Source organism: Aotus nancymaae, unplaced genomic scaffold (genome assembly GCF_030222135.1).
Source record: "Aotus nancymaae isolate 86718 unplaced genomic scaffold, 86718_ANA_hifiasm-v0.15.2.pri h1tg000053l, whole genome shotgun sequence".
NCBI lineage: Eukaryota > Metazoa > Chordata > Mammalia > Primates > Aotidae > Aotus > Aotus nancymaae.
In genome coordinates, this window is record NW_026988467.1 from 31,801,792 (window position 1) to 31,826,972 (window position 25,181).

Below are 25,181 nucleotides of genomic sequence, written 5' to 3' on the forward strand. Positions count from 1 at the left end.
CTACTTTATGTGATGGTTTAATCTAATTTAGAATAGATTTCATCACATACTATTCTTTTAGCGGGTTAATCTGAATTGTAAGAATCTTACTCTTTATTTTTCAATACATATTTTATTCTCATAGTTATTATATTGAAATATAGCCATACTTTGTGGCAGTATGGAAGACTATACTTACCACTATTAAAGATTTCTACTTTGTTTAAGGTCTTCTGTTTTCTTTAAAAAATTTTTTTGTGTTATAGGACTTTTAGAAATAATTTGTTTTTTTTATGATTATAAAAGTAATACATTCAATTTTACAATACACAAATGAATAAAATGGAAAGTAAAAGCCTTTGTCATTACAATTCTCCAAAGATAACCAGTTTTAAAAGTTTAGCATATATATATATCTTTCCAGACTTTTTTCTATGAGTGTATATATCTATACATGGTATATGGAGATTTCTGTATGTATGTAGGAATCATGGATACTGTTCTTGCTTTTTTCATTCAACTGCATAGACATCTTTCTGTGTCAGTGGATTAGACCTGTTGCACCCTTTTCAGTTGCTACTCAGTATTTTATTGTATGGCTATATAATAAGTCCTCACTCACTATTGTTGATAGGTTCTTGGAAATTGTGACTTTAGGTGAAATGACATGTAATGAAACCAATTTGCCATAAGCTTAAATTGATATAAATAAGAGTTAAGTTCCTATGGTATATTTTTAGTCACAAAAACACAATTAAACTTCTAAAAAAGATCTAAAACATTTCTAATGTTAAACATTCAAATAAATGTGAGCTATATATATGTATAAGAAAGATTAATGGAAACAAATAATATAATTATTTACCCAGTTTTTGGTGAATCAGCATGTGATGATGCTTGTAGTAGTGGTTGGTTAACTTAAGGAACAAATGTTTGCAAAGCAAACATTGTAAAGAGCACATCCTACCACCTCCTACTAGTTCGGAAACAAACAATAATAAACATGATGGGCTCACTGAGTGCATCATTTATTGTACATTTCTGTGCTGATTATATATTTTATGAATTTTTGTTTCATAATAATTTGTATTCATTCATTCATTTTCCAATCCCCTTATTCCAGTTTAGGGTCATGGGTGGCCAAAGCCTATTCTGGCAGCCTCAGGGCACAAGGCAGGAACCAGTCCTGGACAGAATGCCATCTCATCGCAGCGTGCATTCACATACACACCCCTACGCTCAACGCAGACTGGGACAATTTAGACACGTTAATTAATCTAATGTGCACATCTTTGGGATGTGGGAGGAATCTGGAACACCTAGAGAAAACTCATGTAGACATGGAGAGAATATACAAAACTACACATAAACAATAGCCCTGACTGGGAGTCTTATTTTTTTTCTCCCTTTTTTTGAGATGGAACCTTGCTCTGTCACCCAGGCTTGGGTACAGTGGCAGGATCTAGGCTTACTGCAACCTCCACTTCACAATTCAAGCGATTCTCCTCCATCAGTCTCCTGAGTCACTGGGACTACAGGTGCATATCACCACGCCTAGCTAGTTTTTTGTATTTTTGGTAGAGATGGGGTTTTACTGTATTGGCTAGGCTGTTCTCGAACTCTTGACCTCAAGTTATCCACCGTCTCGGCCTCTTAAAGTTCTGGGATTACAGGCGTGAGCCACAGCACCCAGCCTTTGTTTCTGTCATCAGGGCTACAGTGAAATGACATTGAATGAAATGTTATTAGAGGACCTGCTGTACTATAATTTAACTTCTGCCCAGATTCAGGAGCTATAGACCCCACATCTTAAGAGGAGGAGGGTGGGTGAAGGTCACGTTATAGAAAAGCACATGGATGGAAGATACTGTTGCAGCCATTTTTATAAAATAAATCCTGCTGTCACAGCATATAAAATACCCTGTTATAAAATATTATAAGCCATAAAATAGCTTTAAAAATTTTATCCTATAGGTCTGTATTTGGATCTTCATGGCATTAACTGTTTCCAGTAATACATATATGTAAATTGCATAAATCTGATTATACATGATTTTGTTGTTGTTGTTGAGACCCAGAGTCTTGCTCTATTGCCCAGGTTGGAGTGTAGTGGTACAATCTCAGTTCACTATAGCCTCCACCTCCTGGGCTCAAGCAATTCCTATGCCCCAGCCTCCCGAGTAGCTGGGACTATAGGCCCACCACCACATCCAGCTAATTTTTTGTCATTTTAGTGGAGATGGGATTTCACCATGTTGGTCAAGCTGGTCTCAAACTCCTGGTCTCAAGTCGATCTGCCCACCTTGGCCTCCCAAAGTGCTAGGATTACAAGCATGAGCCACCATGCCTAGCCCATATATGATTTTTTGAGAGTAACATTTTGGCTTTTCTGTTGGCGTGGCCTTACCTTCCCATGTCGTTGTGCCTATTCCTACTCATAACCCATGTCAACAGCTTTGTAGGTAGCCTTCTGTGGTTTTTTCAATGGTCATAAAATCATTATATACATAAACAGATACAAATATATGTATGTCAGGATTTTAAGGTTTTTTTTTTTTTTTAACAAAAATGGGATTATGTACATACTTTTTTTCACCTCACTTCTCTCTGTCTTGAGTACTTTATAAAACCTCTTCACCTCAATTGGAACACCTCTCTATTCTGTGATTTTGACATTTTCTGCCTTGTTTTTAGGCATTTACGTTTAATTTTTGCCACAATGAACAATGATACATTAAAAATTCTTTAATGTATGTTTTTATAAATGGGCCATTTTATATCTGTCTAAAAAAAAAAAAGAAAATATGAGGGATGTGAAACCTGCTTATACAGAGGGCTGACTTTTTTCATATCATCAGTCTCATGCCAACGGTAGGCCTTGAATATGCTTGGGTTTTGGTATCTGTGGGGTGAGGGAATGTCCTAGAACCAAAGCCCCATTGATACTAAGGAAAGAATGTCATTTCATCCATTTACATTTCTGTTACTGGTTAATTAAAGTTGTAGTCACCTCACATCTGGCCAACAATTAATTTATCAGACTTTTAATCTTTGTCAGTGTGGAGGATATAATGTGAACTTAATTTTGTCTTTAATTTGCATATCCTTATTAATAATTAGTTGAGCATTTTTTTGTGTTTATTGGCTACTTAAAATTTTTCTTTTGTGAAATGCCTGTTACATTAAATCTATTACCTACTTGCTATTGGTTTTTTTCTTATTAAATTGTAGGTGTTCTCTAAATGTTCAAAACAATACACTTACCAGTTATAGATGGTGCAAATAACTTCTCATTCATGTCTTTATGTCTTCATAAAATCTTTATATATGCAGAAGTTAATTGATTTTAATATAGATTGATAATAAATGTATCAGTCTTTTCCTTTATGGTTTACATTTTGCCCCCCATTTTGTTTAGGAAAAATTTTCCTGGGCTGAGATCAGAAAGAGCAATTACAGTTGGCACTCTGTATCCATGGGTTTCACATCTGCAGATTCAACAACCAACCATGGATCAAAAATATTTGGAAAAAAAATTTGATAATTGCATTTGTTCTGAACATACACAGACTTCTTTTTCTTGTCATTATTCCGTAAACAATACAATATGACAACTATTTACATAGTATTCACATTATATTAAGTTTTTTTTTTTTTTTTTGGAGATGGAATTTCACTCTTGTCTCCCAAGCTGGAGTGCAATGGTGCGATCTCGGCTCACTACAACCTCTGCCTCCTGGGTTCAAGCAATTCTCCTGCCTCAGCTTCCTGAGTACCTGAGATTACAGGCGCCCACCACCACACTCAGCTAATTTTTGTATTTTTAGTAGAGACAGGATTTCATCATTTTGGCCAGGCTGGTCTCAAACTCCTGACCTCAGGTGATCCATCCACCTTGGCCTCCCAAAGTACTGGAATTACAGGCGTGAGCCCATAATGTTAAATTCTATGAGTAATCTAGAGATGACTTAAAGTATATGGGAAGATGTGCATAGATTATATACACACCTATATTAAGTTCTATAAGTAATCTAGAGATGACTTAAAATATATGGGAGGATGTGCATAGAATACATGCAAATACAATTCCATTTTATATAAGGGACTTGAGCATCTGTGGGTTTTGAGCATGGTTGTGGGAGGAGGGTGCCCTGTAACCAGTGCCCCATGGATATGGAGGGATGATTGTATACTATTTCCTAAAATCTTTATTGATTTTGCCTTTCACATGTACCTTTTGAATTACCCTACACTAATTTTTTATATGGTGTGGGATAGGGAACTAATTTTATTTACTTTTATAAGGCTGACAAATTAATCACTAGCATCTGTCAAATACTAACTCCTTTCTCCAGTAAGCTGCAAAGCTATTCTGTAACATAGATCTGTAGGCATTTCCCCACATTCTCAGTTAATGTTTTCTTGGACTGTTGTTTATCTGTTTATTTCTGTGACAGTACCAAGGTGTTCTAATGAATTAAGCTGTATAATAAGTCTTTTTTTTTTTTTTTTTTTTCTTTTTGAGACAGAGTTTCACTCTTGTTACCTAGGCTGGAGTGCAATGGCGCGATCTTGGCTCACCGCAACCTCCGCCTCCTGGGATCAGGCAATTCTCCTGCCTCAGCCTCCCGAGTAGCTGGGACTACAGATGTGCACCACCATGCCCAGCTAATTTTTGTATTTTTAGTAGAAACAGGGTTTCACCATGTTGACCAGGATGGTCTCAATCTCTTGACCTCGTGATCCACCCACCTCGGCCTCCCAAAGTGCTGGGATTATAGGCTTGAGCCACCGCGCCTGACCATAATAAGTCTTAATAATCTGATGGGACACATCCTGAAAATTTATGTTCAGGAATGTTTTGCCTAGTCTTGCCTCTATTTACATTAGAAACATCTTGGGAAGTTTCTGACAGAACAGAATCAAATAACAAAAATTTGGGAATTTTAATTGAATTATCATGAATGTGTAGAACAACTGAGAGAGAAGTGGCATGTTTATGATATTGTGTCTTTCTGTCCATGAACTTGGTATGTCTTTGCATTTGTTTAAATTTTCAATGTCTTTAAATAAAATTTTATAATTTACTCTGTAAAGCAGCAATCCCCAGCCTTTTTGGCACCAGGGACCAGTTTTGTGAAAGACAGTTTTTCCATGGATCCAGGCATCAGGGAGAGAGGGAGGATGGTTTTGGGATGATTCAAGTGCATTACATTTATTGTGCACTTCATTTCTATCATTATTACATTGTAATATATGAAATAATTATACAGCACATTATAATGTAGAATCAGCAGGAGCCCTGGTCTTGTTTTTCTGCAACTAGGTGGTCCCATCTGGGAGTGATGGGAGATAGTGACAGATCATCAGGCATTAGATTCTCATAATGAGCAGGCAACCTAGGTCCCTCACTTGCATAGTTCACACTAGGGTTTGTGCTTCTATGAAAATCTAATGCTGCTGCTGATCTGACAGGAGGTTGATCTCAGGTGGTAATGCAGGTGATGGGGAGTGGCTGTAAATACAGATGAAGCTTTGCTGGCTTGTGGGATGCTGACTTCCTGCTATGCCCAGTTTCTAACTGGCCATGGACTGGTACTGGTCTGTGGCCAGGGGTCTGAGTACCCCTGCTGCAAAGGATTATCATGCAAACTCTTTATTTTACATTTTAGCATTTAAGTTTTATTTAATTTGGATGTAGAGCAAGGTTGGGGTCCACTTTTATTCCTTAGATGGGTGGCCTATTCTACCACCATATATACAGTTTGTCTTTTCGTCAAAATAGTTCATCTTTTCATCACTGAACTGAATTAGCACCACTGAGATATATTTAAGTTCTATGTATATTGGGATCTAGTTTTGGAATTTCTATTACATTCTATTAATATTTTTATATTGGTGCCATATTGATTTTTATTATTTGTATATTTATTTGAAGAAGTTTTAAAAAATTACTGTGTATTTATTGGCTTTGTGGTATAGACATTTATCTCCTGGGTCAAACGACTGTCTCAATTTTATTTTTTGTAATGTTTTGTTATTTATTTATTTTTTTATTTTTTATCAGTTATATTTTTTGTAATTTTTAAGCTTTTCATTAAGCCACTAAATTTGAACATGATTTTATATACTTTCCAAAAATATTTTGTTGGAATTCTAATTGAAAATGCCTACATTTACATATTACATTTGGGTAGAATCAATATTTTTATTATGTATTTGTTCTTACAGTAAGAACAATAAGCCCAAATCTTAGCATACAGATCTTATGTTATACCATTCACTAAAATTTTGGTTATTTTCAAGTAATATTTATTGTGCTTTTTCTTGTATCTTGTGCTTTTTATTGTGCTATTTCTTGACTTAAGTATTTTGAGAAATTTAAAGGTTTTTATTTTTTATAATGAAAAAACTTTTTTCATTTCTAGGTTCTTATTGCAAGAATAGTCTAGGTGTTACTTAATTCCCTTATTAAGTCTAGTAGGTTTTTAAAATAAATCACAGTTTGTAGTTAACCATTCATAAACCCGTATCATTTAAAACTATTTTATTCATTTTTTCCAGTTTGCTCAGATTATATAATTTTATTGTTTTGCTAAAATTTATAGGACTTCATTAAGTATTAATCAAAATAGTAGTAACTTTTGACTAATTATTGATTCTAATTAAAGTAGTTAATTAGTAGTATTTTGTCATTTGGGGCTAATTGTATTTGGTTTCTGTCAAATAGGCTTAGGCTTTATTACATTAAAAAATACATATTCTCCTGCTACCTTGAGGAATGGCTGAAGAATGTTAGTATTTATATAATTTCTAGATTCAGTTTGCTAATATTTTCCTGGCAAAGTTTGAGTAAGACTGGAGTTACAGCTTCATTAAATTTTTATACAGTTCATCACTGAAACCATCTGGGCCTAGATATTTCTTGGTGTCAAGGTTTAAAATTATGAATTCACTTTCTTTTTTTGTTTGTTTGTTTGTTTAAGACGGAGTCTCACTCTGTTGCCCAGGCTGGAGTGCAATGGTGCGGTATCAGCTCACTGCAACCTCCGCCTCCCAAGTTCAAGTGATTCTCCTACCTCAGCCTCCCGAGTAGCTGGGATTACAGATGTGCACCACCATGCCCAGCTGATTTTTGTGTTTTTAGTAGAGACCGGGTTTCACTCTTTTGGCCAGGCTCGTCTTGAACTCCTGACCGTGTGATCCACCCGCCTTGGGCTCCCAAAGTGCTGGGATTACAGGCATGAGCCACCACACCCTGCGAATTCATTTTTTAGTAGATAGAACATTTAAAAAATTTTGTTTCATCTTGTGTCTGTTTTTGGTAGGTTGTATTTTTCAAGGCATTTGTTTGTTTCATTTTTGTTGTTGTTACTTTTAGATAGGGTCTCGGTCTGTCGCCCAGGCTGGAGTCCAGTGGCGCCACCTCGGCTCACCGCAGCCTCCACCTCCCAAGCTCAAGTGAGCCTCCCACCGCACCCTCCCCAGTAGCTAGGACTACAGGCATGTGCTACCATGCCTGGCAATTTTTTTTTTTAAAGTTTTGTAGAGACAAGGTTTCTCTCTGTTGCATAGGCTGGTCTTGAACTCCTGGGCTCAAGCAATCCTCCTGCCTTGGCCTTCCAAAGTGTTGGGATTACACTGCTCCTGGCCTCCATTTCACTTAAGTAGTCCCTGTCTCTGGAACTATAGCTGTTTTGTGGGGGATGGAAAGTGGCATCTCATTGTGGTTTTAATACACATTTCCTTGATAACCAATGGTGTTGAGCATTTTTCAGAGTACTCATTAGCTTTTCCTAAATGTTGTTTTGTGAAGTATGTGTTTGAATCTTTGTCCATTTTAAAATTTGTTTGTCTTCTTTTTATGAAGTTGTAAGGATTTTTTTTTTTTTTTTTTTTTTTTTTTTGAGGCAGGATCTCACTCAGTCGCCCAGGATAGAGTGGAGTGGTGTGATTGTGGCTCACTGCAACCTCAATTTTCTGGGCTGAGGCAATTCTCCCACCTTAGCCTCCTGAGTAGCTGGGACTATAGGCACATGCCTCCACGCCCAGCTACTTTTTTTTTTGTATTTTTTTGTAGAGACAGGGTTTCACCATGTTGCCCAGGCTGGTAGTGAACTCCTGGCCTCAAGAGACCTGCCCACCTCAGCCTCCCAAATTACTGAGACTACAGGCATGAGAATCCTGAGCTTGGCCCAGGATTCTTTATATACAATAGTTTGGATACAAGTCTCTGTTGTATCGATTAATAGATAGACTGATAGAAACAGATGAGGCTATCTCTGTATCTGTCTCCATCAATCTAAATCTGTATCTCTCTCTCCATATTCATCCATCCATCTATCCATCCGTCTGTTCTTTGGTTTGCCTTTTCGTTGTATTGGTGGTGTCCTTTGAAAAGCACAAGTTTTTTAATATTGATGAAGCCCAATTTTACTGTATTTTTCTGGTCTATTTTATGTTCCAAGAAATCTGTCATAAGATCATGAAAATTTTTACTTGCTTTTTTTCTAGAAACCTTATAGTTTAGGTTTAGCTTTCACGTTTAAGTTGACGATCCATTTGAAGTTTCTGTATGTAGTGTAATAAAAGAGTAAAAATAAATCTTTTTGAATATAGGTATCCAGTTGTATCAGTAATACTTATTGAAGACTTTTTTTTTTTTGATCGATTTACTTTGACACTTTTATGGAAAGTCACTTCACCAATATGTTTGAGTCTATTTTTGGACTGTTCTGTTCCACAAATCCATGTGTTTATTCTTAGGCTAGTATCACACTGTCTTAGTTAATTTAGCTTAATATTAAATCAGATGTTTGGCTGGGTGCAGTGGCTCACGCCTCTAATCCCAGCACTTTGGGAGGCCGAGGTGGGCGGATCACTTGAGGTCAGAAGTTCGAGACCAGCTGACCAACATGATGAAACCCTGTCTCTACTAAAAATACAAAAATTAGCTGGGCATGGTGGTGAGCGCCTGTAATTCCAGCTACTTGGGAGGGCTGAGACAGAAGAATCACTTGAACCCAGGAGGCAGAGGTTGCAGTGAGTGGAGACTGGGCCATTGCACTCCAGCCTGGGCAACAAGAGTGAAACTCTGTCTCAAAAAAAAAATAAAGAAAGAAAATTTAAAAATAGTTGTTCTAAGTCATTATTTTTCAAATTTATTTTGCTATCCTAGATCTTCTACATTTCCATATACATTTGAGAAGCAGATTGTCAGTTTCTTCCAAGAGTTTCTGTTGGGGTTGTATTGGGTCTATAGATCAGTTTAGGGAGAATTGACATCTAAATCAGTTCATGAGCATGATGTGTCTTTTAGTTTATTTTGGTCTTCTTTAATTTTACTTAACGATGTTTTGTTGTTTTCAGAGTACAGCTCTTGTACCTATTTTGTTATATCCATAGGTGTTTCAAATTAGGCAATTGTAAATGAAGTTTTTAAAAAATTAAATATATTTCATTCAGTTATAACTTCTAGATAATAAAATTTATTATATTTTAAAAGCATTTGAACTTTAACTTTTCACTTTGAAATAATTTCAGACTTCAAATATTAGTACAAGTCATCCATTTCTGTTTTTCTAAAAATTGTTTTGGCTTTTCAGGTCTGTTGTAGTTACATATACATTTTAGAGTCAATGTGTAAATTTCTAGAAATAATCCACAGAGACTTTAGCATTACATTAAATCTCTAGATTACTTTGGGGGAAAATTAATACCTTAAGTATATATAGTCTTTCCATAAGCATGGAATATTTCTTTTTTCCCTTTTGTTTTTGTTTTTTATTTTATTTTTTTGAGTCAGTCTTGCTGTGTTGCCCAGGCTGGAGTGCAGTGGTGCGATCTGGGCTCACGGCAACCTCCGCCTCCTGGGTTCAAGTGATTCTCGTGTCTCAGCCTCCTGAGTAGCTGGGATTACAGGTGTGTACCACCATGCCTGACTAATTTTTATATTTTTGGTAGAGATGGAGTTTCTCCATGTTGGCCAGGCTGATCTTGAACTCCTGGCCTCAAGTGATCCACCTGCCTCGACCTCCCTAAGTGCTGAGTTTACAGGCATGAGCTGCTGTACCTGGCCACTAGGATCTTTATTACAATATTGAGTAGAAGTGGTGAGAGGAGAGATTCTTACCTGTTTTTTTCAACTTAGGGAGAAAGCATTCAAGTCTTAAACTATTAAGTAGTCTATGAGATTTTTTTTTTTAATAGATGTCCTCTCTTAGATCAAAGACCTTTTTTTCTCTTTTTACTTTACTGAAAGATATTTTCATGAATATTACGTTTTGTCAGTTGCTTTTTCTCTACTGTGATGACTGCATTATTTTTTCCTTTAATGTGTTAATATGATGAGGATGAATTTTAAAATATTCAACTCAGCTTGCATTTATGGGATAAATCTTACTTTTAAAAATAGATTTCTATATTCAGTTTGCCAGTATTTTAAGTATTTATGCTAATATTTTAAGCACCTATGTTCATGAAAGATACTGGCATGTATTTTTCATGTAATGTATTTTTCTGGTTTTGGTCCCAGGGCAATATTGGCCATATAAAATTAGGAAGTCTTCCTTTCTCGTATTTGCTTAAAGAGTTTATATAAGCTGGATTATTATTTCTTAAGTGTTTTATTTATTCAGTTCACTAGTGGAGACTTCTGGGCCTGGGGCTATTCAGATTTTCAATTTCCTCCATGTCAGTTTTGGTAATTTTTACCTTTCAAAGCGTTTCTCTGTCTGCATAGTCAGTCTGTATCATCATGGAAATATTCTATATATACATAGTTAAAGTACAGTAGCCACTGGCACCTGTGACTTTTGATCACTTGAAATGTGATGGGTGCAGAACTGAAGTTTTAGTTTAACTGAATTTATTGCTTCTGGGTCTCTTGGCTAAGATCAAGGGTAATTTAATTAGAATTAAGTTTAAATAGTCACAAGTGACAGGTAGCTACTGTATTGCATATCACAAAGCTAAGCTGTCATTTATTTTTGTAAAGTTGTTAATCATTCTTATATATTACTATCAAGTTAATATTTTAAACTGTATGTTCCTGCAGTTGTTTATAATATCTTCTTAGTTTATTTTTAATTTCTATAAAATCTGTAGTCCCTTATTTCATTCCTGATACTGGTAATGTGTGTCCTCCAGTCCCCATATTACCTTTTTTTTTTTGCCCACAACTAACATCATACATATTACCTTTTTTAAAAGACAAAGTTTTACTCCCATTGCCCAGGCTAGAGCACAATGGTGGATCTCGGCTCATTGCCACCTCTGTCTCCTGGGTTTCAAGCAGTTCTCCTGCCTCAGCTTCCTGAGTTGCAGGGATTACAGGCACATGCCACAGTGCTGGCTAATTTTTGTATTTTTTATAGAGACAGGGTTTCACCATGTTGCCCAGGTTGGCCTTGAATTCTTGAGCTCAAGCAATCTGCCTGCCTTGGCCTCCCAAAGTGCTGGGATCACAAGTGTGAGCCACTGCAACTGGCCTCCCATGTTACTTCTTAAAAAATACCTTTAAAAACTTTAATTGTAATAAAATATATATAAAATGAAAGTTACCATCTTCACCATTTTTAAATGTACAGTTCAGTAGTATTGTTTACATTGTTGTACAATCAACCTCTAGAATGCTTTCCATCTTTCGAAACTGAAACTCTACACCTAATTTCCCAACTTGCAGTTTATCTCTTCTTGCAGCCTGTGGCAATCATCCTTCTACTTTCTGTCTTTATGAATTCAGTTACTCTGTATCTTATGTAATTGGAATCATACAGTATTTATCTTTTTTTGATTGACTGATTTTACATAACATAATGTCTGCAAAGTTCATCTATTTTGTAGTATGTGTCAGAATTCCTTTCCTTTTGAAGGCTGAATAATATGCCAGTGTATGTATATACCACATTTTATCTGTTTATCTGTAGTTGGACACTTGGGTTTCTTCTACCTTTTAGCTATTGTGGATAAGGCTGCTATGAACATGGGAGTACAGATATCTCTTTGAGATCCTGCTTTCAGTTCTTTGAGGACCATGTGATAATTGTATTTTTAATTTTTTGTGGAACTGTCACTGTTTTCCATAGCGGCTGCACCATGTTAAATCGTTTTCGTATATACTGCACAAGGTTTTAAATTTCTCCACATCTTTGCCAACACTTGTTCCTTCCTTCGTTCTTGCCTGCCTGCCTGCCTTCCTGCCTGCCTGCCTGCCTGCCTGCCTTCCTTCCTTCCTTCCTTCCTTCCTTCCCTCCTTCCTTCCTTCTTCTTCCTATTCTCCCCCCACCCCTTCTCTTTCTCTTCTTTTCTTGGTTAATGGCCATCTTAATATGTGCAAGGGATATCTCGTTGTAATTTCAATATGCATTTCTCTAATGATTTGTGATGTTGAGTATCTTTTCATGTGCTTTTTTTGGTTGTTTATATTTTTCTCTTTTTTTAATGGCCTATCCAGAAGTTTATCTGTTTTTTTCTTTTCAAAAACCTTGCTTTGGTTTTATTAATTTTCCCCCATTATTGGTCTATCTTCTATTACATAGATTGTTTTCTTATCTTTATTGTACCTTCTACTTTGGGTTTAATTTGATCTAGTAAATTTTTATTTTAGGTCCGAGCTGTTTGTTTTCAGCCTTTTGTTTTTCTCTCTGTGCTCTGTCTGTATGGTTTTTATTGCCGTCTTCCTCTTTTGCTGTTATTTTCTTTTGTGTTGTCAAATCTACTGTTAACCCATCTATTAAATTTATATTTTAGATACTGTATTTGTTAGTTCTGGAAGTTCCTTTTTAAAAAATATATTTTTGGCCCGGCTTGGTGGCTTATGCCTGTAATCCCAGTACTTTGGGAGGCTGAGGCAGGTGGATCATGAGCTCAGGAGTTCAAGAGCAGCCTGACCAACAAGGTGAAACCCCGTCTCTACTAAAAATACAAACATTAGCTGGGTATGGTGGCACACACTTGAAATCCCAGCTACTCAGGAGGCTGAGGCAGGAGAATCGCCTGAACCTGGGAGACAGAGGTTACAGTGAGCCAAGAATGCACCACTTACTCCAGTCTGGGCAACAGAGCAAGACTCTGTATCAAAAAAATAAATAAATTATATATATTTATTAAAAATAAATAAAAATGTAAATAAATTATTTTTCTAAAATAAAAAATAAATAAATTATGTATATATCAAAAATTATTTACTATTTATTTATTTTTTTAGACCAGGCACAGTGGCTCACAACTGTAATCCCAGCACTTCAGGAGGCCAAGGCAGGCAAATCACTTGGGCAGGAGTTCGAGACCAGCCTGGCCAACATGATGAAACCCTGTCTCTACTAAAAATACAAAAATTAGCCAGGTATGGTGGCAGGCACCTGTAATCCCAGCTACTTGGGAGGCCAAGGCACGAGAACCACTTGAACCCAGGAGGCAGAGATTGCAGTGAGCTGAGATCATGCCATTGCACTCTAGCCTGGATGACAGAGCAAGACCTTGTCTCAAAAAAAAAATATATATATATGCATACACACACACACACACACACACGTATGTATATTACATACATATATGTAAATTACATACATAGGTCATTCGTGTATATATATATATATATATATAGTTTCTGCTTTTCTCTTTATCCATTTCATGTTTTCCTTTATCTTTTCTTTAAGGAGTGTTTAACTTTGTTCTGACATGTAGTTAGTTTGTTTGGGACTAGCTTGATCTTTTTGAGACATGTTTTTTAACTTTGTGAGGGCAGCTCTAGGATTGACTTTACTGTAGTTTAGCCCTATTCTTTTTTTTTTTTTCTTTAAGAGATAGGGTATCATTCTGTTGCTTGGGCTGAAGTGCAGTGACACAATCATAGCTGACTGCAGCCTGGACCTCCTGGGCTCAAGCGATCCTCCACCCTCAGCCTCCTGAGTAGCTGAGACTACAGGCACGGACTATCATGCTTGACCAATTTTTAGATTTTTACTAGAGATGAGATCTCGCTATGTTGCCCAAGTTGGTCTTGAGCTTCTGGGCTTAAGCATTCAGCCCACCTCATCCTCCCAAATTACTGATATTACAGGTGTGAGCCACAGCATCCAGCTAGCCCTGTTTGTAATGTGTGACATTTCAGAGGGCTTTACTGATTGTCCCAGGTGTTTGACAAAGTTTCTTTTTCTTCTTTTAAAGTAGACTTTACTTTTCAGAGCAATTCTGGGTTCATAGCAAAATTACGTGCGAAGTACAGTTTTCATATCTCTCCTACCCACCAACCAACCTCCCTCACTTTGGACATCCTGAAATGTAGTGGTACATTTGTTATAATTGATGACCCTACATTGAGATATTATCATCACTCAAATTCTGTAGTTTACATTAGGGTTATTCTTGGCATTGGTCATTCCATGGGTTTTGACAAATGTATAATGACCTGTATCCACCATTATAGTATATATCATAGAGAATAGTTTCACTGCCATAGAAATCCTCTGTGCTTCACTTTTTCATCTCTCATTCCCCGCAACCACTGGCCTGTTTATTGTCTCCATCAGTTTGCCTTTTCCAGAATGTCACGTAGTTGAAATCATACAGTATGTAGCCCTTTGAAATTGGCTTCTTTGACTTAGGAATGTGTGTTTAAGTTTCCTTCATGGGTTGGTAGCTTTTTTTTCTTATAAGCCCTGAATAATGTTTCATTGTGTGATTGTTTCAGTTTATTTAGTGATAAGGTCTCATCATTCAGGTTAATCAGATTTCAAGTCTCCTCATCTTTGTGTCAACACTGGTAACTTTCTCCTTGTAGTTCCCTGATAGTTGTTCTGTTCCTAGTTAGGATTTCACTCAGTGCATGTGCAGATTACTAGTCAGCCAAATAATTTTTAGTGTTCTTTCTCTGTGCATTTGTCTCTTCTATGGAAATTTGTCCTTCAGATACTAGCTGCTGCAGCTTTCCCCAGCTTCTGCCTCTGGTCTCCTTGGCTTAGTGAGATCTGTGTGCTCCGTTTTGAATTTTCTCTCTCTTTTTTTTCTGAGATGGAGTTTCATTCTTACTGCCCAGGCTGGAGTGCAGTGGCGTGATCTTGGCTCACTGCAACCTCTGCCTCCCGGGTTTAAGTGATTCTCCTGCCTCAGCCTCCTGAGTAGAGACAGGGTTTCTCCATGTTGGTCAGGCTGGTCTTGTACTTCCGACCTCAGGTGATCCACCCGCCTCGGCCTCCCACTGGGATTACAGGCGGGAGCCATCACGCCCGGAGAATTTTCTCTTTCTTTACTGTGGTTTGCTAAATGTTCCCAGGTGGAAAGCCAAGGTGAACCTAGGGCTGACTTCGTTTCCTTTTTCTCCATGATCACAGTCTTGTGTTATTTCTTGTCCATAGACTGAAAAGAGATATTTCGTATTTTGTTCGATTTTTTTAGTTTTTTTTTAGACGGAGTTTCACTCTTTTCCCCAGGCTAGAGTGCAATGGCTTAATCTCAGCTCACTGCAACTTCCGCCTCCCGGGTTCAAGTGATTCTCCTGCCTCAGCCTCCCTAGTAGCCGAGATTACAGGCGCCCACCAGCATGCCCAGCTAACTTTTTGTATTTTTGGTAGAGACTGGGTTTCACCATGTTGACCAGGCTGGTCTCGAGCTCCTGACCTCAGGGGATCCACCCACCTTGGCCTCCCAAAGTGCTGGGATTACAGGCATGAGCCACTGTGCCTGGCTGATTTTTTAGTTATTAGCAGCAGGAGGGTTATTTTGGAACCAGTACTCCACCATGGCTGGAAGTGGAATGTTTTGTGATAAATATTGTAACTAGTTGGCTACCTAACAATTTCTCTATGATTTTGAACTTAACTCAGAAATAGTTCTACAGAGAAGAGATGTAGTGGCTCACACCTGTAATCCCAGCACTTTGGGAGGCCAAGGCGGTTGGATCACCTGAGGTCTGGAGTTTGAGACCAGCCTGGCCAATATGGTGAAACCCTGCCTCTACTAAAAACACAAAAATTAGCTGGGCATGATGGTGCATGCCTATAATCCCAGCTTCTGAGGGAGCTGAGGCAGGAGAATCACTTGAATCCAGGAGGTGAAGGTTGCAGTGAGCCACTCCAGCCTGGGTCACAAAGCGAGACTCCATCTCCAAAAAAAAAAAGGAAAGAAAAGAAAGAAGTACTTCTACAGTTAATTGCCCTAAGTAGCTTTCCAAGAGTATTTAACGCAATATATTTCTCTACCATAATGCCAGTTGTGCTATGTGAACCACACATAGCAACATTTCTATAGATCGAGTGTTAGCGAACCTTCTCCCTAAAAGGCCAGATAGTAAATATTGAAGCGTTCTTGGCCGTGGCCAACAAATACGACTTCTTGCATTCTCCTTACTCTTCTTTTTACAACTTTTTAAAAATGTAAAATCATTCTTAGCTTAGAGGCATCCAGAAATAGGCCTTGGATAAAATTGTTTGAGTCGGAATTTTTGTATTTTTGTTTATTTATTTTGAGACGGAGGGGTTTTTTTCTTTGTTTGTTTTGTTTTTGAGACAGAGCCTCACTCTTGTCACCCAAGCTGGAGTGCAAATGGTGCAATCTCGGCTCACTGCAACCTCCACCTCCTGGGTTCAAGCAATTATCCTGCCTCAGCGTCCTGAGTATCTGGGATTACAGGTGCCTGCCAACACACCTGGCTATTTTTTGTATTTTTAGTAGAGACAGGGTTTCGCCATGTTGGCCAGGCTGGTCTCGAACTCCTGACCTCAGGTGATCCACCTATCTCAGCCTCCCAAAGTGCTGGGATTACAGGCATGAACCACTGCACCCGGCCCCGGAGATGGAGTTTTGCTCCTGTCACCCAGGCTGGAGTGCAGTGGCGTGATCTCAGCTCACTGCAACCTCCACCTCCCGGGTTCAAGCAATTCTCCTGCCTTAGTCTCCCAAGTAGCTGGGGATACAGACATACACCACCATGCCTGGCTAATTTTTGTATTTTTAATAGAGACAGGGTTTCACCATGTTGGCCAGCCTGGTCTCGAACTCCTGATCTCAGGTGATCCGCATGCCTTGGCCTCCCAAAGTGCTGGGATTACATGCGTGAGCCACCACGCCTGGCCTTCTATTTTTAGTTTTTAAAAAAATCTCTATTGGCCATTGTTGTAGATAGTATGAGCTCTAGTAGAAGTGGTTTATTCTGTGAATGAACTTATAAGTGTAAAAAAATGAAGTTGTTACAAATTTACTGATGCCATTGAGGGAGAAAAGTACAAGTTACTCTGTCTCTACAGTTATAAGCCCTTAATAGAGGATTATTTTAACATTACTTTTTTTTTCCCTGGATTATAAGGGGTAAGGTTAAAAACTAGGTTTAGGACTTGAATGGATTCTTGTTTATTTGAATAGAGAGGGATACCAGCTAAATCTGCTGTGACAAGTGAAGAGAGAAGATAAAAATACAAAATTTTGTTTTATAAATAACAGAACTATGTTACAGAAATTTTGGAATTGGAAGAAGAATATCAGGAATGCTTAAGGGGCTAAAGATTAGGGCACAGTTGGGTAGTTGGTACTGTCTCCCCATATCTCTGTGGTATTGTGCTTCTGCAACTATTGGCAAAAATGACTTTTGTATTTATTATTTTGTTTAAATATTACATTATTCTGCTTACAAAAGTAATATGCTCTTTCAAATACTGACATGTAATAAGATATATAAATTTTACTCTGTAAGGTTATGATAGTTTTTTTACAGTGATGTACTTCAGCTTTTGACAGCTTTTAGGTAATTGCTGAATGTTTTATCAGTTTATGATATCTCTGATCATTCTTGATCATTGCTGTCAGAACACTACAAATATTAGGGATCATTCTAAAACGTAAGTCTGCTGTAGTTGTTCCCATAGTGAAAAATAAATGTTCATTTGTTTTATAAAATGGTTTATAGTGTACTTCAGCATCATAATTTTTAAGCCTTAGTAGTGCATAAGTTGACTGTTAAAATTGGTAAAAATCAAACTCATTTCTGTCAGAAACGTATCGAGTGTCAATATTTATCACCTTGTGGTAAGCTATAAAATCAGATTAATCTAAATATTCCACTGGTTTCAAACTTTAAAAAAAATTTAAGACACATGTATGTGTGTGTGTACACAAACATTTCTTGTAGCATTACTGGTTGTCATTTTATATAATACACCTCACTTTCTATTCTAGCCCATTTAAAAAATACTGTTCCTTAATGTGTCCATCCCTGCAACTTGAAAGAAGACTGAATTATTGCATTCTAGTTATTATCTCATTCTCATGCAGAGTTTTCTTTTGGTTATTGCCATATTAATAACTAACATTCTTTTTCAGTTTAGGATTATATGTAGGACTTAATCATTTTTCTATTATTGTAAATGTGCCCTGATTCTTATCAGAGTCTGTCACTAAAGAAGAAAACTAGAGTGGCTGTTTAGGAGCATCTAGCAGTTTCAGACACAGCCGCACTTCAGCATGCTTACCAAAATTTTCTGTGTTTGCTCCTAAACTTTATTAGTACTTGTCATTGTAATTATGTAAGTTTAATTGTACATTTTTTTACACTAGAGAAATGTTACTTTGAAAAGTAAACTGTTGTTTCTGTGAAAATTTGAATGCTTTAGAAAAACGAGGGAAGTCAGTAAAAACATGGATGTGCAAGTGCCTTTACTTTCTTACTCCATTTTAAAGAAACCTAGATTGCAATCATGAAGATGGCCTAGATGGTTGTGATTTATTTATTTTTATTTCATTTTTTTTAGATGAATCTCTCTCTGTTGTCCAGGCTGGAGTGCAGTGGCATGATCTCGAGTAACTGCAACTTCCACCTCCTAGGTTCAAGTGATTCTTGTGCCTCAGCCTCCTGAGTAGCTGGCGTTACAGGCACATACCCAACTAATTTTTGTATTTTTAGTAGAGATGAGGTATCACCCTCTTGGCCAGGCTTATCTCGAACTCCTGACCTCAAGTGATCTGCCCTCTTCGGCCTTCCTAAGTGCTGAAATCACAGGTGTGAGCCATGGTGTCTGGCTTATGGTTTAGTTAAGAAAGATACATTAGCATAGCCATTATCAAAATCTTGTCTGATATTAAATGGTTGGTAAATGTATGTCTCGTTTGTTTTATAAGATGGTTTATAGTGTACTTCAGAGTCATAATTTTTTAAGCCTTAGTAGACATACAAAAGGAATTGTTTGTCTCAAGTAAAAATAAATGTTGAAGGCATTTATGTTTCATTTTTAATGATTCTTGGCATTATTTGACTGTTGATTAACTGTTGAATTGCATTTGTGATCTTATAAAGAGGTTTTTATTATTTAGGAAATTGTATTTTATTGAATAGCAGTAATAGTCAGATCATCTCTTAGAAATATTACTGTGACAACGGCCAGGCACGGTGGCTCACACCTGTAATCCTAACACTTTGAGAGGCCGAGGCAGGTGGGTCACTTGAGGTCAGGAGTTTAAAACCAGCCTGGCCAACATAGTAAAACCCTGTCTCTACTAAAAATACAAAAAAATTATCCGGGCATGGTGGTGGGCACCTGTAATCCCTCTACTTGGGAGGCTGAGGCAGGAGAATTGCTTGATCCTGGGAGGTAAAGGCTGCATTAAGCTGAGATCATACCGCTACACTCCAGCCTGGGAAATGGAGCAAGACTCCATCTCAAAAAAAAACAAAAAAAAGTGACAAAACAAAGTGCTAATTTAAATTTTTATTTAAAACAAACCACAATCACCTTGTTTTTGTTTCTCATTTTATAATATATATATATTTTAAAGACAAAGTCTTTCTCTGTCACCCAGGCTGGAGTTCAGTGGCACAATCATAGCTCACTGTACCCTTAACTCCTAGGCTCAAGCAATCCTCCCACCTCTGCTTCTTGAGTATCTGGGACTTGAGGTGCATGCCACCATGCCTGGCCAATTTTTAAATTCTATTTGTAGAGACAGGTTCTCACTATGTTGCCCAAGCTTATCTGAAACTTCTGGACTCTTCCTGCCTTGGCTCCCAAAATGCTGGGGTTGCAGGCATGAGCCTGCACCAGGCCGGATCACTTCTTTTTATGACTGTTTGTTGTTTTCGCATTCTTAGGAGTTTGTTTTCTTTCGATTCCTTGTTTTATATAAGAGAGAAAAGTAGGCAGGGCACAGTGGCTCACTCCTGTAATCCCAGCACTTTGGGAGGCCGAGGCAGGCAGATCACCTGAGGTCAGGAGTTTGAGACCAGCCTGGCCAATATGGTGAAACTCTGTCTCTACTAAAATGCAGAAATTAATACCAGCTACTTGGGAAGCTGAGGCAGGAGAATCACTTGAACCTGGGAGGTGGAGATTGCAGTGAGCCGAGATCGTGCTTCTGCACTCCAACCTGGGCAACAGAGTGAGACTCCATCACACACACACACACACACACACACACACACACACACACACACACACACACAGAGACATGAAAAGTAGCAGTCTATCTCAGGGAATTGTTTGAGAACCATGATTTCTAAAGTTGAAATTACTAATTTTTTTTTTTTTTGAGACGGATCTTGCCCTGTTGCCCAGGCCGGAGTGCAATGGTGCAATCTCGGCTCACTGCAACCTCCACTTCCTAGGGTCAAGCGATTCTCCTGTCTCAGCCTCCCAAGTAGCTGGGATTATAGGCATGTGCCACCATGCCCAGCTAAGTTTGTGTTCATAGTAGTGATGGAGTTTCACCATGTTGGCCAAGCTGGTCTTAAACTCCTAACCTCAGATGATCTGCCTGCCTCAGCCTCCCCAGGTGCTGGGATTACAGGTGTGAGCCATAGCACCTGACCAAAATTACTATTAATACTAGTTTATTTCTGAAAATTATGCTTTGACTAAAAACAAAAATGTGGCTTTTCCCCTGCCTAGCACTCCTGGGCCTACAGGTCTCTGTCGAGCTGCGGACATGGGTCTCTGTTTCACAGGATGGGGTTTGTTAAGTTGTTAAGAATAAGGCCTACTTTCTAAGAGATACCAAGTGAAATTTAGAAGACGATGAGAGGGTAAAACTGATTATTATGCTTGGAAATGCTTGGTGATACAGGATAAAAAATAAAGAACCCACCCAAATACGGGATGATAATTTGTGTATCAAACTGAGATATCCTTTGTCAGATTGCTTATGCCTATATAGAGGGGGGATATGATAGTTTGTGCAGCATATGCACACAAACTGCCAAAATATGGCATGAAGGTTGGCCTGACAAATTATGCTGCAGTGTACTGTACTGGCCTGCTGCTAGCTCGCAGGCTTCTCTTGTCCCTTAACAGGGACAAGATCTATGAAGACCAAGTAGAGGTGACTGGCGATGAATACAATGTGGAAAGCATTGATGGTCAACCAGGTGTCTTTACCTGCTATTTGGATTCAGGCCTTGCCAGAACTCCAGTGGCAGTAAAGTTTTTGGCACCCTGAAGGTAGTTATGGATGGAGGCTTTTCTATCCTTCACAGTACCAAATATTTCCCTAGTTATGATTCTGAAAGCAAGGGATTTAATGCAGAAGTACACTGGAAGCATATCATGGGCCGGAATGCTGCAGATTACATGCACTACTTAATGGAAGAAGATGAAGATGCTTACAGGAAACAGTTCTCTCAATACATAAAGAACAGTGTAACTCCAGACATGATGGAGAGAATGTATAAGAAAGCTCATGCTGCTGTACTAGAGAATTCAGAATATGAAAAGAAGCCCAAGAAAGAAGTTAAAAAGAGAGGTGGAACCATGCCAAAATGTCCCTTGCTCAGAAGAAAGATTGGGGAGCTCAAAAGAAGGCAAGCTTCCTCAAAGCTCAGGAGCAGGCTGCTGAGAGCTAAACTAAACAATTTTCTATGAGGATTTTTCAGATAAAGACAATAAACTTGTGGACAGCAACTAAAAACAAAAACCAGAATACAAAACAATAATGTGCAGGTAGAATTAATATATTAGAAAATTTCTAATATATTAAATATATTTCACAATATTTATATGATAGTTGAATTCCTTAGTTAGTGGTTATACCTTAAAAATGAAATGATTCTGTGATATAGCATAGAAGTATCAGTATACTGCTAAAGCAGTGACTAAGCATAAGAGGGACAAAGAGTGAAAGTTGACTTTACCTTGAAGTATGAAATTTGCTTTCATTATCAAACAAATACTGTTCTTAAATTACTTAAAATACCTTCTTTATTCTCCTTTTGCAAAATCTAAGTCTATTTGCATTTTGCTGATCACAATCTCTATTACAAAAAGATTTTCCTCCTGAACTCATTACTCTTTATTAGAGCTTTCTCATGAGCATACTACAAAACTGTAATATTCTCAATCTTAAAAAAAATTCTCATAAAAAAAAAACAAAGAAATAGTCCAGGTACAGTGGCTTGACTTATAATTCCAGCATTTTAGGAGGCTGAAGTGGGAGGATCGCTTGAGCGCGGGAGTTCAAGACCAGCCTGAGCAACACAGCAAGACCTTGTCTCTACTAAAAATTTAAAAATTAGCCTGGTACACTGGTGTGCACCTGTATTCCTAGATACTTGAGAGGCTGAGGTGTGAGGATCACTTGAGCACAGGAGGTTGAGGCTGCCGTTGAGCTATAATCACACCTCTGTACTCCACCCTGGTCAACAGAGCAAGACCCTGTCTCTCTCTTTTTTTTTTTTTGAGATGGAGTTTTGCTCTTGTTGCCTAGGCTGGAGTGCAATGGCGCCATCTCAGCTCACCACAACCACTGCTTCTTGGGTTCAAGTGATTCTCCTGCCTCAGCCTCCCGAGTAGCTGGGATTATAGGCATGTGCCCCCACACCCAGCTAATTTTGTATTTTTAATAGACACAGGGTTTCTCCATGTTGGTCAGGCTGGTCTTGAACTCCCGACCTCAGGTGATCCGCTTGCCTTGGCCTCTCATAGTGTTGGTATTACAGGTGTGAGCCACTGTGCCCTGCCAAAACCCTGTTCTTTAAAACACATACATACACATACACACACACACACACACACACACACACACACACAGTTAAAAAAAAACTTAAGGGCATTTCAATATTTATCTCTGTTCCTTTAGTTCCTCTTTAGAATTATTTCATACTAGGGTTCTCAAGTTATCTCATCTCAATCTCTATTGGGATCACCCCGCTGTAACTTGTACACTCATTTGCCCACTGATGTACCTGTTGTCAAGTTAGAAGTTCATTCTAGCTTTGCCAATGTTAATAATAAGTTCTCAGTCTTCATTTTGTCAGGCATCTCAGCAGCATTCATTATGGTTAAGTCACTCCCTCCTCATATTTTCTTCATTAGCTTCTGTGACACCAGTCTCATCATTTTTCTCCTACTCTATTAGCTGTTTCTTAGTGTCTTTTCCTGACTCCTTCATTTGAACCAGATTTCTAAATACTGAAGTTTGTCAGGACTCTCAGCTGTCTTCCATTTGTAGTGAATAAACTCACCAGGTGATCTTATCTAGTCTCATGAATTTTAAGTACCATCTCTTCATTGATGAGTCGCAAATTTATGTCTCATTACTTGGCAAGTCTTCTCTTAACTACAGGCTAATGTATCCAACTGCCTTCTTGATATCTTCATTTGAAGATTTAAGAAAGATATCGAAATCTACAGTCCCAAAACCAAATTACTTATTCTACCTACCTCAATGTAGTTCTCCCTTAGTGTTCCCATCTCAAGAAATGGCACCCTGGTGTTATTCTTGACTTCTTTCATACCCAGCATCTCATATACAGATGAGGCAGTGCCTCTACCTTGAAAATATATCCATATCTGACTACTACTCTTCACATCCACCATTATTATTACCTTAGGTTTAGCCACCAGTTTTTCCTTGGGTTATTGCTGTAGCTTCCTAAGTGGTCCTCCTGCTTCCATTCTTCTGCTTCCTATAACATTGAACACTTCATAGTACACAGAAGCTACATGTAAAACATATGATCCTTGTAAAACATAAATTATGCTAATTTGTCTGTAGAGTCTTGTAATTACTTCCTTTTGCACTTAAATGCATAGCAATTTTTTTTCCTATTACTTGGAATTTCCTAATAGATCTATCCTCTGTTTCTCTTTTCTCATTTTTTTTTTTAGCACTCTTCCTCTTATACGTGCAATTCCAGCCATATCATCGTTGCGTTTCCTTACACACGCCAAGTATACTCACAGTGCCTAAAAGCCAGGAATCTTCCATGAGAAATTTGTACTTTCAGGTGTTTCAGCTACTGTGATCGTAGTGTTCTGTTTTTTTTCTCTTGATATAAGCTTTGTGAAACAGAAACTATTTCTTTTATTTGGTTATACTGATCACAAGGATGAGAAGAATTCTGATTCAATTAAGTAATGTAATTAGTACTAATATTTTAATTGCATAAGATTTTATGCAGCTTACAGATTTATTGTCTAGGTACCAAAATTGCTAATTTAAATCAGTTGCTTCATTAGAAGTTGACATCTCTGAGGCCAGGCACAGTCTCATGTAATCCCAAAACTTTGGGAGACTGAGACAGGAAGAGTACTTGAGCCCAGGAGTTTGAGACCAGCCTGTGCTATATAGTGAGACCCCTGTATCCACAAAAAATAAAAAAAAATTAGCTGGGTGTGGTGGCATACATGTGTGGTCTTAGCTACTTGGAGGCTGAGGTGGGAGGATCACCTGAGCCCAGGAGGTTGAGACTGCAGTGAACCGTGATCATGCCACTGTACTCCAGCCTGAGTGACAGCAAGATTCTGTCTCAAAGAAAGAAACAAAAAAGAAAGAAAGAAAGAAATTGACATCTCTGAGAGAGCTGTAAATCTCCAGTGCATTTCAAAGATTTAAACAATTTTTTTCACTTAACAGATCTTGGGAATTCTTAAAGCTGTCTCATTCTGTTTAACAGCTAGCTACATAATACTCCGTTGTAGGTATGTACTATAATTAATAAGCATCACCAATGAACACATAAGCTATTTTCAGTCTTTTTCCGCTATAAATGTTCTTTTTCATCACTCTCTTGTGAGATTATATCTGCAGGATGAATTTGTAAAAGTTGAATTGTTAGTCTGAGTGCAGTGTCTCACGCCTGTAATCCCAGCACTTTGGGAGGCCAAGGTGGGTGGATTACCTGAGGTCAGGAATTCGAGACCAGCCTGGCCAATGTGGAGAAACCTTGTCTCTACTAAAAATACAAAAATGAGCCAGGCGTGGTGCCAGGTGCCTATAATCCCAGC

General features: G+C 38.0%; 1 protein-coding gene and 1 pseudogene across 4 annotated transcripts in view; both read left to right on the top strand.

The window, feature by feature from the left end:
• The window catches only part of ZMYM4 (zinc finger MYM-type containing 4), a 155,129-nt gene that overhangs the window by 65,789 nt on the left and 64,159 nt on the right, over nt 1-25,181 (top strand). The window lies entirely within an intron of this gene.
• Nucleotides 20,760-22,527, top strand: LOC105708526 (large ribosomal subunit protein uL18-like; annotated as a pseudogene).